Here is a 5,895-nt window from a genome sequence, read left to right as displayed (position 1 = left end):
TCCTTTTCTATGATAATGGTTTCTTATCATTATTTTATCACTATGTACCTCAAATTCAGCCTCATCCAATTTTATCTTCTCGATTAGCTGCTTCCTATATCACTGTAACTACAACAAACACTACCTACAACTCACTATTCCCACAAATAAACAATGATTATCTAAAGACCATGACTCCACCCCTCATCATCACCATAGTGATTTGACTGAAAATTATTCTATATAATAATCATTTCTTGTTTATCCCTCATCCATATCCATCCACCTTTTCGAAGCACACCCACTATTGTGGGTAATTGGTACAGAGCCTCTAGTACTGAACCCTAGTCGTCCATTTCTAAGACCCTATTCTAAAAACAGGCATGGGGGCCATGAGCCAATCATTCAGCTATACAAAGAATCACAGGATTATCAACCTTGTAAAGCTAAATATGAACAGGTTGGATGGGTGGTATTTTTAGAGAAATATGGTGGGTACCAGAACGAGGTTTCTAGAATGTTTGCCCAAAACTTTGATGGTGAGAAAGTCAAGTTGGGGAGATTTGAAATGGTGGTGAATGAAGATTCAATCATTGAGGCTACAGGGTTGCCTCAAAGCGGGGAAAAATATTTCAAAGGAATTCCATTTGACCAACAACTATGGCAGCCATACCTGGTGTCGAGTCAGTCAATTGCAGATCGCTGAAAGGGGATTCCAAGGAGTGGAATCAAGCAAGAGTAATGGAGCATGCTCAATATCCTTCAAAAATTTCTAATTTGTGAAGGTAGGTATTCTTTTACTTTCCTGTACCATCTAAGATTACTATTACATTTTGAAGGGGGTCCTCAGGTCAATTTTCCTCTCTTCTTATGGAAATGTTTGCATAAAATGTCAAAAGGAGTCAAGTTGGTCTCTAAGAAGCTAGAAACAAGCATGTATCATTAGAGGCTAATCAAATTTTTAATTGTTCATGAACTAAGAAAATGAGAAATCAGCTTGGAAAATTTTCTTACTCTAGACTTCCCTTCAGAAAACCCTAGCCAAGCCCCAAAAGGAAATACTCAGAAGTCTGTGACTGGAAAAATAAGGGAAAGTAGCAAGAAACCTAATCAGAAAGGTAGATACCAGAAGGAAAAGGCCAAATAATATGAGCATGAGGCCGACAATATCATATCTGACTTGGCTGATGAGGTAGAAGAAGGAAAAAAATGAAAACTGAAAGAGAACCCTAAGGCAAAGGGTAAAACATAGGAAGGAATTTTGACTGTTGAAGACAAAGGTGCAAGAGTGACTATTACAAAAAAATTAGAGGCAGTGAAAGAAAAGCCCGCAATGGTAAAAGTACAAACTGTAGTGAAGAGGAAATGGTTGACTAAGGAACATGCTACAAACCCTGTTCCTCAAATTTGTAAACCTTCAGGCCCTACTTGAACAACCAGAAGGAGTATGATACGACATATGCATATCCCCTCCATCCAAGCAGCATTGTAAAATTCCTGGGATATCCTGACATTCTCAATAGTGGATGAATCACAGAAACTTTGAGAGACCTAAGGGATGAATGTTTAGCTAAAAAGAGAATTAAGAGGTAGGAATCTCAGTCTTCTAGTGGATTGTTTCAACCCCAGGTAGAGATAAAGAGGCTTCAAAAAAAGGTTGAAAAATTGAGTCAAAAGGTAATGGAGTACAAAATTTTGGACGGCCACATTAAAACGGAAAATGCACTCCGTAAGGAACAAAACCAGAGGCTGTAGGACGAAAAGTCATAGTTGACATAGAAGCTCAATAAATTCCTTCATTTGATCAAGTACGAGAGATTTATCAAGAAGGAGCTTAAAAGGGATATTGTCATGCTTAACATGTTAGCCTAAGCCACTTTTTATATAATTGAGCATGGTATACACAAATTTTTCAGTATTGAATATTATGGGTTGCATGAGGACATGCAATGGAATAGGAATTGGGGAATGTTGAGCCTTCCTTTTGATATCTAAATTCATCTAGTTTTGCCTCCCCTGGCACCTATTTTTTCCACAAATATCCCAAGTTATCCCTTTAATACACCATTGATTATGACTTGTTGAAATTTTTGCTATACATGAGGCATACAACTCTCTAAGCATATTTTATGATTTATTAATGGTTAGAGTAGTTATTAAATTTCTCTAAATCTTTGATTCAGTTATGATGGAATTTTATTAGATAGAGACTTCAGTCATGACTAGCCCTTCATCTAGTACCCATACTACAGCTGACAGCAAGTATTCCCTCACCACACAATAGTCTTCTGGTATTCTATTGCTTAATACTCATTCGGTACCCATGACAAGAGTTCTAGACCATTCCAGTACCGAGATTGATGGTGATCCAATACCCGCACCAGGAGAGCAGAGCATGCGGTTTTGACCACAATCTCTTTTGTGTATTTTTAAAGCAACGGTTGCCTAAATTATAAAGATATGTTTTATCCTCATGCACTACGTGTCATGAGGATAAAACCTGGGATGTGAAGAATAATGAAACTGAGCTCCTTGAGATTTATTTATTATTTTTATACCAGGTCATTTCTCTAGTTAATGAGGACCTGCAGATCATAGAAACGAGGATAGATGATGCTAATCTGAACAATCGTATGTAATATTTGATTATTTTGTTAAGTTCACCTAGGAACTGTTTGCAAACTTTTTCTTCCAAATATTAATACACATGCGACTATTATGAAATCATGTTTTTCATTTCAGTAGACTGTGGGTTTCTTTAAGCTACCAGTTGGTCTTGGAAATGGCCCACCAACATCAACCCGATGAGATTTTTCTGTATTTTAGTGTAGTTAGCATTTTGTTTCAATATTCATGTGATATAATTCATCATCACCATTCATTAAGTAGTACCATAAATATACTTTGTTTTCAGGTCCATATTAATACTCTATTTTCTGAATCAGCAGATAGATATGTTTGCAATGTGAAGGAGTAATTTCTTGAATACATGAGTGTCTAAAGAATTGTGTGAACTTATTTTCTAATAGAGAGTGTTATCAATATATTTAGAGTTGTTCTTATTTCTCCTAAAGACTAGCCGATTGATTTTTTGTGTTATAGGTGAATGAGATTGATTTAGTTTGCAGGATAAAGTTATAGTTATTGAGCTTGTTGATTTGCAGGTTTATACATCTTTTAGAACATATAATAGTCCATTGTTATAGTTCATAATCTTGCTTGGATTTCTGTTGAGTTAAATTCCTGCACTGATTAATTCTTGTAGGAGACAGATTTCGGTACCAATTATGTAGCATATAGTTTCATGTACCTGTTAATGCTTGATTTCTTGTATTAGTTAAATTTATGTATTAGTTAACGTGCCGGAGCATGTATTTCATTGGTAAAGTATTATAAAGATCGGGTTTCTTCTTTAAGTTCACAATATGATTTTGTTGCATTATTTTCCAATGAGTTCTAAGCAAGCTTTAAAACATCTAAGGATTGGGTTAGTTCGATTTAAGTTACTTGCTTTTCCACTATACTAGACAAGTAGATAGATTACATGTTTATGGCATATATAGTGCATAAACTCTATTGATTAAGATCTGTGGTTGATGCTTTGATGTTTGGTGATATATTATGCATATAATTGTGCCAACAAGATGTTTTATTTGTTGTAAACGGTGAAGATAATACCATGAAATTTAGGGTAAATCACTTAGTATTGTGTTATTGCTATTGTTTACTTTTCTATTTTGTGTAGACTATTTATGTATTTGTGTGTTTCTTGCTATAAAAGTTAAAAACTAATATTTTGTATCAAGGTAATTATTGGATGAAAGGTGACACCTTTGTAGCTAAGAATTCAATTATCTTGGGTCAGTGATAATTTAACTTTTATGAGAACTTTGTAGTGGTAATTATTGTGTCGGTTTAGCAGTTCTGAGATCAATCTCAAGAAATTTAACGGGAAAATATCTAAGCTATCTATCCTCAATATGGAAGAGCATTTCCTAGATAAAGAAAAGTGGGTCATTATGGATTCTAGTACCAAAACTATGAATATATCAATGGAAGTCTAGATGAAGTTGGATAGGAAGCCAAAAAGCATAACTTAGTTGTCTTTCATCCTTAATGTTACTTCATATCCCACAAGAAACTATAGAAAATGCATTATGGGGATTTATATCAACTTAGCTCCTTAGTAAACTTCTCATACAAAAGAAGTTGTACCTCCCAAGGATGAACAATGAATATTTAATGGCATAACATCTAAATGTATTTACAACTATGGTAAGTTAATTTTTTTTGTTGATTTAATTTTTTTTTATGAAACTAAGAACACTAACTTACTATGTTTATTTCCATTTTCAATGTATAGTTCTAAGATCAAGAACAAGAAATTTAATGGGAAAAGCTTTAAGCTATCAAACCTAAAGATGGCATACCTTTTGTTATATAATGAATAGTGGGTTATTATGGCCCTAGTACCACAACTATGAATATGGAAATAGAATACAAGCTGAAGTGGGACATGGAGCCTAAAGGAATAACCTAGTTACTTCTTTCAGCCTTAATGTTATTCCATGTCTCAAGAGAAAGTATAGCCAATTAATTACATGGATTTGTATCAATTTAATTCCTTAATAAGTAAACTTCCCGTACAAAATAATCCATACCTCCTAAGAATGAACATTGGAGAATCAACAATAGAGAATCTAGATTCCTTTAAAACCGTGGTAGGTCAACTGTCATTTTGTTGAGATTATTTTTTTCTATGAGGCTAAGGGAAAAAATGTCTTATCTATAATATGATGATCCCTAGATAGAAATAAAAATAAGTCATATAATGTGATATCTAAATCAAGAGGTATATTTAAATCTCACACGAAATCCTCAGGGCACACTGGAAATATGGTAGTGTTGGGAATTTGGCAAGGACGATTGTAGATTTAAAATTGTTGATAATGGAAAGGGATTTGATGATGTTCCTTCCATATAAAATAATTCCCCTTTAGATGAAGAAGTGGATATGTAGTTGGCTTCTCCAAGCACACATGTTGATAATGATTTATGGTTGATTAACTTGGGTGCTTATTTTCATAGGAATCACCATATGGAGTGGCTTTCTGAATATCATAAGTACAATGGAGGTGATGTTTTTCTAGGAGGCATTTCTATAGCTAAAACCATAAGGCGAGAAAAATCCAAGTTATTTATCAAGGATGGAAGAAGTAGAATACTTCCTAGATTTTTGCAAATTCTAGAGCTAGCTAGAAACTTGGTACAATAAGTAAGATAAGTGATGTATGTGTACGTACTATCTTTGAAAGGGAACTTGCAAAATTGTTTGAGTAGTGGTGTTGTTGACGGGAACTTGAAATGGATATTTGTACAAGATGTTCGGAAGAATTATCACATATGGGTGTAATAGTTTTATTATTCTTTAGATTAAAAATGAAGAAGACATACAAAATTGTGGAAATAGAAAATTTTGTGGCATCAAAGAAGTCTAGGACATATTGGAGAGAAGAGTAATTGAGCAATTGAAGGTATATCTTATTGCGCAATAGATTTTTAGATATGGTAATATTGAATATGCTATAAATAGAGTCACATAAAATTATGATACTTTGTTACAAGATAAAAGGGAATCCTAGAATTGATTCATAATGATGTGTTCAGGTCAATGCATCTTCTATCATCACGTGAATCTATTTACTAATACTATGTTTTATTCATGACTTTTTTCTTACGAAACACATGGATTTTTTTTCCTTCATAGAAAATCTAAGGTATTTGGTAAACTTAAAGAGTTTGAGGCTCTAATGGAGAGTTGGAGAGAGAATAAAAGGAGTCCTTGAGGGAAGATAACATTGGAATGTTTTTTGGGAATGAATTTGAGGAATTCCTGTAATAATTACAAACTAATAA

General features: G+C 33.8%; 1 long non-coding RNA gene across 1 annotated transcript; it reads left to right on the top strand.

Annotated features, from left to right (window-relative positions):
- Positions 1 to 273: 273 nt before the first annotated feature.
- LOC149186953 (uncharacterized) lies at positions 274 to 2,661 on the top strand. Its single transcript, XR_016256169.1, has 2 exons — positions 274 to 764; positions 2,187 to 2,661. It is a non-coding gene; the product is annotated as an uncharacterized LOC149186953 (long non-coding RNA).
- Positions 2,662 to 5,895: the final 3,234 nt, after the last annotated feature.

The sequence above is a fragment of the Pinus tabuliformis genome, chromosome 3_1, assembly GCF_031772625.1.
Source record: "Pinus tabuliformis cultivar Carrire ecotype Pingquan chromosome 3_1, CPIR1, whole genome shotgun sequence".
Classification (NCBI taxonomy): domain Eukaryota; kingdom Viridiplantae; phylum Streptophyta; class Pinopsida; order Pinales; family Pinaceae; genus Pinus; species Pinus tabuliformis.
Note: the sequence above shows the minus strand (reverse complement) of the source record. Positions and strands in the feature narration are given on the sequence as shown.